The following is a 13,714-nucleotide window of genomic DNA, read 5'->3' as shown; positions in this document are numbered from 1 at the left end:
ATAGTATTCCGGGGCTTAGGATAGCAAAATCATTTTCAGCCTGAGAGTGTGATTAGGCAATATTATTGTCCTCATATTTTTACCGTGCACAGGCTTTTTTTCTTCTAACTGGGTAAGTGAAGTCCAGATTTGACAGTTCTTTTTCAGAAAAAGCTCTCATTCTAGTAATAATGCTGTCTAAACAAGTAATAGTCATTTAGGTATGGTGCCTTCTGAAGTGGGTTATGTATCAATTGCTACTGCACAGCACTGTATCCATAATGAAAAGAAAGAAAATTCATTGAGGAATATGTTATCAGTATTCTAGCTCTTTTTTTTTTTAGTTAAACAAGCAAACAAACAAACAAAAAGACACAAAAAACCCCAAACCAACAGCAACAACAAACAAACCACCAAAACCAGAAAACCAACACAAACCCCACAAAACTCCATAGGCAAAAGATTTTGTAGATCTCGATATCTCCATATTATTTGAGACTAGCATCCTGGTCTTGTAAATACATACCATTAGTGCCTAGTCCAGTGAGCAGCTCAGTTGAGGTGATAGAAGTGTCTAGTATCTATGGAGAATTTGAGAGTGACCTTTCTATACATGCACAGGTTTTGTTAGCAGTAACATAGATCAAAGGGGAACCATGGTATTATTTTCAATGAGCCAGCCTGACACTTGGCATCAGTGAGGTCTGCTAAAGTCAGTGGGCCTGAACCTGATTATGCTGGTCATGAATTTGGCCTCATTTTCATCAGAGAAAATATAAATGACCCTGTGCTTTTCCTTTGTTGAGCTCTGTATTTCTGAAATGTTAGTAACTTGCTTTTCAACCAGTCCAAGAATGTGCTGAGTCTCTTCAAATTGTATAAAGGATTTTTAGGGAAATGTCTTCTGTAACTGCTGGCAATTGGCTTTAATGCACTGATTTTCAGCTTTCAAGGATCTAACTCATTAAACTGATAAGTTATTTTTGAAAGAAATTTTCTAACAGTGCCTCTGAATCTTTGCTACAAAGAACACACACAGAGGAAATTCAGAGGCATGCAAACAATGCAAAAGAAGAGAAAAACTGTTGGGAAAAGGTAACATTCAGTTCAGCAAAAGGAAAAGAAATTCTGCTTGCATTTTAAAAAGTGAAACAAAAAAATACCCTGATCTTCACACATGGGATAACGAACAAAAACCTTGACTTTGCTACTCAAAGGCATTTGTTTCCCATCTGCAGACACTCTGAGACAATGTATCCCAAAAGGTAGACTGTCCTTTCCTTCTCAGTTACGTGGATCTGCTGAGGAAAGATGGGCTCACCCAGAGGCCGAAGCAAAGGAGATCCCCAGCGCGGGTTTGGGTACGGCTGTGCTTCTGACACAGCCACTGTCACAACTGAAGCTTTTTTGCAAAAGGAAGCAACCACCCTCACCTGTGATGCCAGCAGCATATTTATCACTAACAAATCCCTAGACCATACACTTTAAACAGCTCGTGGCAGCTGTGAAAAGGGTAAACTAGAGTACTGACATAGTATTTGTTTACACAGCTGAAATCCAAACGTGTGACTCAGTTGGTCTTCTGACATTTGTAGAAAATGGTAGGAAAAACCAATTAATCGAAAATGAGAGCACAGTTATGTCATGGCAGAAACATTAGGGGCAGCAATGGATTAAAGAGTCTATCTTTTAACATCAACATTAAAAAAATGTAGAAATTAAAAAATGAGAATTCGTGATCTATTATATCAGTAACAGTAGTCAAATGCTGGCTTGCATCTGTGTATGAAACTCTGGCTTACATACACCTGAGCTACACGCAAGCACCCACTGATGTATTTTACAATTCTGTGCTTTTATCCAGCTTCCTCCTGAAAATATAGACTCCAAAAATGAAACTGGTTGTGATAGTTACACTGGCATATTTTAAGGGAGGTAAATTTCAAAACAATATATGTAATTTGTGAAGTTCATGAATGTCCAATGGAACAGGACAGGTAACACAGGTCTCAGTTTCCCTACGTGTAGGTGTCTATTGCCCTTTATGAGGCTGGGAGGTACGTCACACAGTCCCTATGGACTTGCGATCTTCTGGAGTGGCAGCAGTAGGATGCCCTAAGGCAAATGGCATGAGACATCTATAGCTTCTTCATATTTTCTAAACATTTCTCTTGACTTATGGCTCCTCCAAAGTCCCAAGTACTGAATTTAGTGGTCACTATCACTATGACAAGTAAGCTTTAGTGGCACTAACACGTGAATGTACAAAAACCAGGTGTGAGCCCTAGAGGAAGTGTCCCTCAGACAGAGATGGTCAAGTCCTGCACTCCACGGATGCTCACAGGGCTGAGTGGAGCGATACCCCGCACCGCTCCAGAGGGTTCGGTGGCCTGGGCTTGGTGTTGCACCAACCACCCCGCAGCGTAGCCAGATTAGAGCTGTGCATTGGGCACAATGGCTACCCAGGCCATTTGTTTTCTGAGCTGACTATAAAGCAGAGAGCTTGCTTTTCCACTGTATTGCGTAGTTATACATCGCAGCATCGAATAGGGAGAAAGTGCTGTCACCCTTATTTTACACAGTTTAAATGACTAGGCAAAGGGGATAGCAATGGAGTTGTCACCTCCTTTGCCTTAGTCATACTGGGTGAACTGGATTTTCTTACACAGATTTGTCACCACCGTGCTGAACAGCTAACATTGAACTCAAAGGTTCTCACTATGCAGTCAGGTTTGAAAGAAATACCAAGTAACCATATCAATCCATTTTGATTAGCCTCATCAACCGCATTCTGTTATCTCTTAATAAACAGGTATTATACAGCAGAGTAGCTTTACTTGATCTAATCCTCCTAAAATCATCACTTAATTAGATGTTAAATTTTGGCTATGAACTAAGAACTCAATGATTGTCTTAAAAATAGGGACTGTGAATTACTTCAGATAGTCTTCAGGAAAATCACACAATGTACAAATTGTGAGGCTATAGTTGCTTTAAAAAGCTCACATGCAGTCCAAAAAAGTTGCTATATTAAAAGCTAAAATCTCTGTTTAAACTAAACAGTTAATATTTAAACTCATGTTCCATTAAGAATACATCAGGATAATTCTGAACTGTGAAATAATACACAGCGAGTCCACTTGATTTGTTTCTATTTTTGTTGCAGTTTTTAGGTTCTGAGCATACTAACTAAATATTATATTTCTTTGCTTAAATCTAAACATAACCTTTCAGTGTGTTAATAGAGATGATTTAAAGTCCTTTTCTGGAGCTAGTATTCTACTTTGATTCAGTCTTCAATGTAAACTTTTCATCTTGCTCTTGAAACCTGTGACTCAGTAGGTATGATGTTCTGACAAGGGCTGCTACGGTGAGAAATACCTTCCAGCATGCATTACACTGTCCTCCATGTAGTTTGGGGATATGTTAAGTACAAAAGGATCAAGCTCATAGCATGGAGCTTTTCAGAAGTGGAAATAGCTTAAGGAAGTGTTTTGCAAGAATGGTGGCCGCTCTTCAAAACATTTAAATTTGATGATGACATTTTAGCAGCTGAAGTCAATGACAAAAGCTCCCCTTGACTTTAACAAGGCCAGAGCATTCCTTTATGGAAACTACAAGGCTGCAAGATTACTCTGTCTTCCAGGTCATGATTTCCACTGATAAAAACAGTTGCGAGAACATCACAGTGCCAAATGTAACAGTTCTGATCTAATCCACCTTAAAATCTCTCCATTGTATGGAACAGTGTGAGGCTGGAAAAGTTTGCCAATAACCTATATGTATCAGGAAAAAACGGTGTTGGGTAAAATCTGTCATATAACTGCGCATTACAAATTCTACCTGTCAAGAAAACAGAGAAAGCAAATTAAGTGAGCATAATGGTGCAGGTTGCATAGAAGTGTTGTGCCTTAGAAGTCCAAGCAAACCACTTACACAGGGCTCCAACATTTTCTCGGCCTTCCTCAGTCGCAAATGAATCTGCAGAACATGGAGATATTTGTAATCAAGAAAAGATACCATTTTTATGATAAGCAAAAGGCTTCACTCAACTAAAGCAGAAGTAATTAAACAAATGCACAGGAGAAAGGAAAAAAATTCTACCAGGAGTGCTTAAACAGGTTGGTACCACCTATTAGTCACTGCATTGCAGTCTGCAGGAGACAGGGAAACACAGCAGAGAAGTATCACTATGCTCGTCCGGATCTTATCCTTTTCCCTGGGCATGTGCTAGTGGCTATTGTCAGAGAGAAAAGATTCTGGGCTAGATGCTAGCAATTTGCTGGGTTGCTAGCATTTCTTTCCACACCAGCGCCCTGCCTTTTGCTGCTCCTTCAGATGTGCTGCGATAAAGACAACGGGCAGTGTCTAGACGGCACAGAGCTATGGCCTTTGAAAGTCATTTGATGCACTAGGTCTGTGTTATACATGCATGGTTTTAATGAGGTTCTTACAGGTTTTTCAGGAGTATTGTCCAGCAGGCAAGAGAGACAGACAGAGAGAAAAATCCTTACCTTTGATTTCACACCTGTTGCTATAGGCACGGCTACATGTTTCACACTGTCCTGTTTAAGAGGCTTAAACACGGAATCACCATCAAACATTTTTAATCCTCTGTACACTAGGGACATTTTTCCTTTTTCAGCTTCACACAGGAATGTAACTGTTGGCAAATTTAGGTACAGCTTACTCATTTAGCTTAGATTCTCGTCGATGTATTACATTATGCTTCCTGCCCCGCCTTTTTTAACCCAAGTGTCCTCCAGCTTGTTTTGTTTTGCCAAGTAAGAAAACTGACATTTTTTCAGGGTGTAGTAGCTCCTCATGTAACAACTGGAAAAAATATTTCAGGGTCATTTTTGGACCTTCAGTCACTGAAGGTCTGATGCCACCTCAAAGCCTTCAGCTGGGGCAGCGGCTACGTGTACTACCTCAGCTGTGACATGAAGGAGCTGCTCCCACAGCCAGCCCTCCTCCAAAATGTGCTATATATCAGACAGCTGGACCAAGGCAAGTTTTGGATGGTATTTACTCACATTTGTTAGTGCAACAGTACCGTGGGTGCTACAATCAGTAAGTTCATTCCCCTCCCTCCTTGAAGGGGGATACCTTGCCTATACAGTACATTCTTACAGACCAGGCCAAATAAAAAATAATTAAAAAAAACCCCTTTTATTTCATTCTCACGGGGTTTCTTTTTCTGTATTCAAATAATACAAATTGCAGAGATTTTTAGACATTCCGGGCCATTTTGGGCGCAGGGATGCAGTTACAAGCACGAAAATTGGTTGTGCGATGGTCAGTGCTGGGCTACCAACACTGCCACCCCATTGGAGCACCCCACAGGTGTTCACGTCCAGGGGAGCAGGGCTGCGAGCTCACATACACAGAGCCGGGCCTCTTCTTCCACCCTTCCATGTGCGGGCAAGCTACTGCCTGTGGAGGTGGTAAAAGGCTGAGGTAGTCGAAGTTGCACAGTCAGCCAAAGGAGCTGTGCCTGCCGCCTTCAACAGGCTGGCAGAAAAGGGAGTCTCTTTCCTATGTCTATGTGGAACCAGGTCCTGTGCTGCACTGCTTACACACTCGTATTTCTGTGATTTTAAACTGTACAGAGGAAATGAAAGTCGTTGAATGACACAACTAATCCTTTATTAGGTTCATGAAAATTACGAATAAGACACAAAAAAGAGCAAGACCAGATTTGGAGCAGTATCCCAAGATTTGTGAAATGAAATTGATTTCCATTCAAATCAGGTCTTTTACTCTTCTTGAAAATGTCAAGGTGTCAGCCTTGGCCATTACCAGACTGCGATTTATAGTTGAGACAAAGTGAAAATACTCAGGTGACTGTCTGGAAGAGTACTGCTGTGTCTGGAAAGGCTACAGATGACAGCCACCTCCTTTCTTAACCAACTCGCATTGCTTATCTAAGATCAGTCTTCCCACACCCCTCCTCCCCAAACCCTTGATAGAAAAATGATAAAACATATAGGCTTGAAGATTTACTGAGATCAGACAAATAAGCCTTGTGAAGGGAGTAGGTTACAGAACTTCGGAGAAACACATTAAAAATAATCCTTTAGCTAGCTATATCCTAGCTGTTTGGATGAATACCTGTAAAATGTGAGACTGATTGCCTGGTTTCAACACATAGGTATGTTTTAATCCATCTGTAGGATCTATTTCTGTAACTTGAGCATACTAGAAGCACAGAAAATGCTGAAACCAAGTAAGTTTTCAAATAGTAAGAATAATACAGCTGCTGTCACTTCATTCTGAAATTAAACATAGCTTATTCAATAAATAGATTAATGGAGGTTAAAAATTACCTGGCTAATATTTAATCAAACACTGATGAGCTAATTTTGTTATTTCTCCCATTAACATAAAATTTTGCTTCACTAAAGGCAACAGAACTACTTAACAGTTTAGGTGCCAAACTCCTACTAATTTTAGCTGGAATTAGGCACCTTCAAGTAGCTCAGACAAGGCTTTTTTCAAATTTATTTCTCTCTTTATTCCTTCAGCTATACTCGTGGCCTCAGTATACTGGAGTGAAGGAGAGTAAACAAGATATATGAGTAAGTCAAACAAAAGAAAACAGGAATTACTAACACAACTAATAATACCATCCCTGACACCAGATTGCTCATTCTGGTATTACTATTTGCAGAGGATAATGACAAAATAGGAAAGGTTCAAACAAGAGCAAGCAACATGATCTGATCTTCCCAAAAACCTAACTTACAGTAAGACAGTGAAGACAATCTCATTAGTTTTTCAATGAAAATTCTAAGAGTGGAAAGCAAATGACCATTCAAATTGTCAGGAAAAGATTCAGTAGCTGGAAGCTGATGCTAAACAAATTCCAACTAGAAATAAAGCCTATGTTTTTAATAGTGATGCAATAGACTACTGAGACGCTGTTGCTGGGTTATTATGGATTGTCTGCCATTCCAAATCCTAAATATACACTCTAACCAAACAGAAATTGTTGGTGTTGGTGTGGGAGTTGCATGGTGAATGCTTTGGCATGTTTTATGGAGGAAGTCAGACTAGATGATCAAGTTTGCCTTGGCAGTGGACATGTGATATATCTGCCACGTGTATGAGACACAAGGGGGAAGGACAAGGAGGGAAGGAAAGAAGGAGGAGATGTCTGGCTGTCTTCCTTGCCTAGTGCTTGTAAGGGGCAAGCCTTGTGTGGCACCATGTTTCCTGTTTCAGTGAAACACAGACAGTACCTAGAAGCAGAGAGCATATAGGATGGCATTCAGCCACAGGTTTTCCTACAGGGCAGGAGAGTCTCCAAGTCTCCAGAGAAGACTACTGCAGATACTAAGGTCTTCCGTCTCTTCGTAATCTGAGATGGATGACAACTGAAGGATTTTTTGGCCATAGTAAAATCATACAGAATTGAGATGCACTTAAGACTGCCTTACAGAAAAATGTTGTGTGGGGTTTTTTTTTTCCTACTAGCTATTGCACAAGATCATTAGGAACATTAAAAATATTAATCTGAAAAATAGCAAATGTGTATGCCAAAAGAAAGTTGAAGAGTCTTGCTGTAGACTAGATGAACACTAGGATGTGAGATGCCCTAGCTTGTTCAGATGTTCTCCTCTCTCTTCCCGACCACGGTGCTAAGTTATTGCGAACACCCAAAGAAAAAAACTGTACAAAGAGGGCTGTACAAGAAATGTATAAAATGTCCCCTCAAGCTACTTCAGTAAATCATGACCTCCTACAGGCTACTGAATGCTTTGCTAATATTTGCGTTACGCTGTGGTCTCAGAGCTCTAACCAAAGTCAAGGTCCCATCGTGCTGGTCACTGTGCTCCCAGTTACTGAGTGGTGGTCCCTACACGGAATAGCCCACGGTCCGCCTGGACAACAGAGGGCGTACAGGTTTACTCTCTGAAACAGAGCTCAAGGGAATCGTCTGTGTTCATGCTGTGTGCCAGGAAGGGACCTTAAATCTTTAGCCATCAATGCAGGAAAGAAGAGCACGTAGGCGGCAGTTTGGAAACATTTGAAATGTTTTAAAAAGCATTAGCTATTGCATGTAGTAATTTTAATTTCCCACTAGCATTTAGGGAATGATTACCAAATTTCAAAAAGCCATACTGCAGCCTTTGGAATTTATTAACTCATAAAAGCCTACCAAACCTTAATATTCAGACACTGGCAACACCCACAAAAAAACTAAACCTCTCAGCCAGTCAGGAGAGGCTTCCAACACTGCATTGGTAACCTGCTTCACTTTTAAACTTCCAGCCAGTATTTTAGAACTGGGTGCCCCAATGACTCCTAAAACATCGATATTTTGACCATACTCCTCTATTTCAGAAAGAGGCATAAGCTTGAGAATTCATATTCACAATAATATGCCAACACAATAAACACCAGAAAAGCACGGTCTCCTAGGTTTATTTAAAATCTAACAGTAAATCTAACTCCCTGAATACTCCAGTGTGTGTATATAAATACACCAGCAGGAGCTATAAGCACTGTGTATCCTCAAGACTTGTGAGAAACCTTCCCAAGGGAGAGACGAACCCTCCACTTGCAGGGAAAAGCTGTAAATCCCACCACAAAATGGCGGCACCGGCCATCTCACACACCGGCCTTGCTAAAAGCCGGTGGGAGGGTACGGAGGTGGAGGCGCGGTGCGCAGGCGGTGCTGTGCCCAGGCTCGGCTGGGGCTGGCTGCCCGCAGGACACCAGGCACCACGAGCCTGCTGCGAGGAAACGGGGAGCAGAACTGCCCGGCTGCCTGCTGCGTGCCCGAAGCAGAACTCGCCCCCTCAAGGATAGGGACCGATCATCACAGCTTCTGGAAATGGGAAACCGACTAAATGCCGGCGGCAGATATTTCATGCACATCGCTAGCAGAGACTGCCTCTGCTGAAGAGAGCGGAGGAAAGTTATTCCATAACCCCCCCGCTACCCGAATCACAGTTATTAAATTGGATGTTCCACGGATGATCCGCTGTTCCGAGTGTGCGGCGATCAGGGCTATCATGCCGTTCTTCGGGAGAAAATGATCAAGAAGCACAGGTTTATCTGGAAAACTGCAACTAGTAACCTAATATATAACCTCTGACCACTGGTGTTTTTTCTGAACAGGGCCGAGGGAGGGGATGCAGATTCTGCAAAAAGTTACAGGTAGGGCCAATTTATACGTCCTTCATGTTCAGGATGAAGAACCACCATGGAGACAAATGCAAAAAGTGGGAGGAAGCTAATTCAAACTCTTCGGAGAACGAAGCTGGTGTCTTGTAAAGCCTTACTGTGAGGCTGTGGAAGAGGCTGAAGCAAATATAATAGATGATTACCATGGTGGAAGAGAAGGTGAGAGGTGACAGCTACTCACTAATAATATTGTGATTCTATTTCACAGAATACCTTTAGCAGAAAAACGCAACTAATTCACCTAATTCTCTGGCATCCCTATACCAACATGTACACATACATTTCAGAATTAGAGAGAACTAGAAATCATGGGAAAGTCCCACAATCAAACTTATTTATAGACATGAAATTGTTTCTTTCACATCAAAGGCAGTTTACAGGGGACAGAGAGTGCAGAGGAACAGACAGTGAACCATGAAGACTTTTCCACTGCTAACTGTCTCACTTGTATGAGAATCATTGTATAAATCGGATAAACAGAACCTAGTTCTTTATGCATTGAAGATACGCTCTTCATCTGATTTACCTTCATCTGATGGAGATGCTTTGAGCAAAGGGATGTATTATGAAGAAATGCATTCTGCAAGGAAAGACTTGAGTTTGAAATTAAATCCTGTGCTAAACTTTTCAAGAAGTATCTACCTTCGCTCAAGTCTTTTCATGGCCCTGCTTATTCCTACTTTAAACTTCTCACTTATTGTACTTTAAGCTCCATCAGTGAATGTAAATGGGGTTTCAGTATACGTTTAGAGCATTCAAGCATTCTTTGTTACAGTTCCCACCCTGCCGCATTATGTGAGCTCTGCCACGGAAGTCCAGCAGTCGGTTTGTTTTCTGCTATTAATAAAAGAACCCACTTTTCCCCACTTCTTTGAAGAAGTTGAAAGGGCTACATGTTAGAGGGGGAGGTGGCGGGGAACAGACTGTGGTGTAATCCCCAAACGCAAATGCTGTCCAGATTAGAAACCTCCCCGAAGAAAATTTACAAATGCTAAGACTGTGCTTTTTGTGTGATGAACACTAAAGCAATAACTTAGCCACATACTGGGTTCTGCCTAATGCTTAAGGAGCCTGCTAGGTGAAAGGAATTAAATGAAAAAAAAAAAAAATCTTCCAGTTGGCTCTGTGCCGATGCCGTCCAAACCTTTCAGTATCCAGTGACTTACTAGTGTGACTGTTTTCATACGTATTTAATCGCTGAGGTATCTTCATATAATACTTAGGAATTTGGTAAAATAGAATTAAAAAAACCCAAACCAAACCAAAACACAAATGGGATTTACACTTTGCCAGTGTTTTTACATAGCCTAGGAAAAGCTTAATTAAAGGGGTGGGACATGTCTCTGCTGAATAGCTGTTTTTCCTTCATACCTTCCCATGCATGACACGCACACATCCAAGAAAAGAAGTTGGGGGGATGGTGTGGTGGTGGTAGTGGAAGAAAAACACCCCAAACCAAAATTTACCGGCCCTAAACTACTCAGCACAACCTTGTTGATTTGCTTGGCCATTTAAATAAATCAATATGCTCCTTGTAGAGAATTACAGCCCCACTGTAACAGCCAGCACGTAGGAGAAAAGTACAGAATATTATCTTTTTCCCTATAGGATACTCATGTTATTCAAACTATCAGTACCATGTCTAGTTTACTGTACAATTACAACTAATTCTTAACTCCTAAATAAGCAGGAACAGGAGTAAAAATTCCAATCCTGAAAGCCTAGCAGATATACTTTAGTCTATAATCAACTGGTTGATTCTGTGATTAATTTTAAATCCTACTTAATAGCTTAAATATGTTTATAAAGATGAAATAATTTTATCAGTGTTAATCTTAATAATCTTATGTTCACTTACTCTCTAAGGCTTCCATAGTTCATCCACTTGTTGCTACTCAGACACTGCACATAAAGCATAGCTTCACACACCAATTAATATAGCCAGATTCTGCTCAGAATACAACTCACCGGGTAGGAGTAATTCTAGTGTTGCCAAGGAATGGAACGATGCAGCATCCAACAAACTCTGAAGATGCCTATTGTAATCATCAAACAATGAAAAAATTTAACAAGGTGAGAAATGTCTCAGATATGTTGTTTGGACAAAAACACTTTAAATGAACATAACAAAATAAATCTAATTTTAATTGAGCAACACAGTTTCAGCTGCCATTATTATAGGATTCCAGACTTTTTTTTCTAGTACATGTACCTATCTGAGTACCTAGGTAGCTCTAGACATCAGACAGCAGTCGGTCTTCCTTTTTTTTTTTTTCTTTCTCCTTGTGGGCTACATTCTGTTCCTAAGAGGAGATGACTGCTTTTCAGTGTGAAATTAAGTACCCAGTCAGGAATTGAACATAATCATCACATGGACAAATCAAAATGATGGCTACATTTACAGCCTACAGAAATTTTTCCTGCACTGCATATTAACACACTGAAAATGTTGTGTTAGCTAATCATGAATGTGCCGATTTTCATTACCCATGGAAATGCATAACATCTTCTGTTAAACTTCATTGACATTTTTCATCAAATGAATAGAGCAATGCCCTGAAATGTGATAATTGTAGATTCTTCTTATACAACTTCAAGTAAAATATTCTTTCCTCTAATTTCAACAGTAATTAACTTGGATTGGAATTCCCTTGACTCATGTAACAGTCTTCAGCATGGTATTAATGGACCCTAGTATTTATATGGTTTGAAAAGGAATCCTGTCCCTTATATGTTACATTATATTAAGGTGCTAAAGACTTTCAGGTAAATGAAAAGAATTGATCAAATCACTCCAGCTTAAGCTATAGGCTTTTTTTTTTTTTTTGGTTTAGGTTTAAAATGAAATGTTATCTTGTTGAAACTTAAAATGCTTCAAAAATGAAGCTCTGGAAAATTGTTGCATCTCTCATGAAGACAAAAAATTAAAGTAGACAATTATCATAATAATAACCCAATTGTATATGGCAGACAAAAGAGAAGCTAATACTTCCCTCTGCTTTTTGACTGATGTTTTGTTGGGCTGTAGCTAAACAGCACTTTAAGTTGACAGTAAATTAGCAAACAATATGAGGGAGGAAAAAAGAAAGAAAATCATGCAGGGGTTAAGATGTTTATGTAAAACAGTGATTTTCCTTTTTAAAATTAAAACGTACAAATAAGCTGGTGTCAGAGCCTAGGTGATCCTTCATTTCCACCGCATTGAGCAGGCTCACATCAGCAGCAGACAGCCGTTAATATATGCGTCTGGCTCAGTCTGGTCTACCAACTAGGAATTCATAGAATTGTTAATATCATTCCTTTTTTGTATGCACCACGCATCATTTTCACTCTCTCTCTCTCCTTCCTCCCCCTTTGCAAGAGCTTGTGTTTTGGTTTTTTGTTTTTGTTGTAGCACAAGCTGATTACTCCAAAATCACATATTAAATAGTATTTAAAAGCATTCTGGACTGAAACAACATAAAGTCATACAGAAATGAGAATATATTGAAATTCTGTATATATGTATATATAAGCATAGCATACCAAGGATGATGCTTTCTGTTTATTTGTGCTAATAGAGACAGCTTTCATATACTGTCAATGTGTAAATAAGACTGCTTTCTGCGTGGTGTCTGTAAGCATTGTCACGTAGTCCCAGGACAAGGAAACATCTTGGTGATCTTGGTGGGAATCCTGCCCAAGTGAAGAGAGGGATTCTCACTCCCCTCCATCCACCTCTGCCCCACCACAAGGAGCTCAATGTCTACCAGAGGTTGGTTTTGCTGTGTTGAAACTGGGGAAGAAGAGGGAGGAGGGAAAAAGGAAGACAGCGTACCAACTTTTTCATCTCTATGGCAAGGGGCGGCAGTGAGAACGATGGGCAGAGAAGGGTCACTGGCGTTATCCTAATTCAGGTAGCAATGCAGGGGCAGTACGGCGTATTTATTGCTTTTGCTGTAGCACCAAACAAGCCAGGTAGGGCTTTCAAATGATTCATTTTCTCCTCACTCTCACTACAGAGCCGAGCATACTTGAAATCTTCAGACTGACAGAGACAGATGTTTGACACTACAGTTTCACCTCCATTGTACGTACAGTGTTAAATGCAAAATGAAACCATGGTGCTGAATGTGAACCGTCCACATTCAAGTAAATTTTGCTGATTCAAAAAAAAAAAAAGCAATGAAAATCTTTAATATGTACAGATGTGTGCATCGTGTATCTGATTAAATCTATAAGGATTTTTATTTTGATAAATACTGCACATAATTTAATTTGTATGCTGATGGGTATATACAGTTTTATCTCATTATATAGCTTGAATGAACAGAATATCCGTTCACCTGATCAGTATCTTAGACAGTTTTCAGTATGGAAAACTATTGCACACAATACATGTCACTTGCCACCAAAGTGCTTCATGATTGTAGCACCTGGCTGGGTATGTTCATCTTTTCTATATAGATTCAGATCTACTTTTTAAATATTGCTTAAATAGAAGTCAATGTTGAGTAACACGTCTGTGTTAAAAAATCACCTCTGCGTCTGAATGTTTGCA

This window comes from Caloenas nicobarica, chromosome 1 (assembly GCF_036013445.1).
Source record: "Caloenas nicobarica isolate bCalNic1 chromosome 1, bCalNic1.hap1, whole genome shotgun sequence".
In the NCBI taxonomy this organism is placed as follows: domain Eukaryota; kingdom Metazoa; phylum Chordata; class Aves; order Columbiformes; family Columbidae; genus Caloenas; species Caloenas nicobarica.
Note: the sequence above shows the minus strand (reverse complement) of the source record.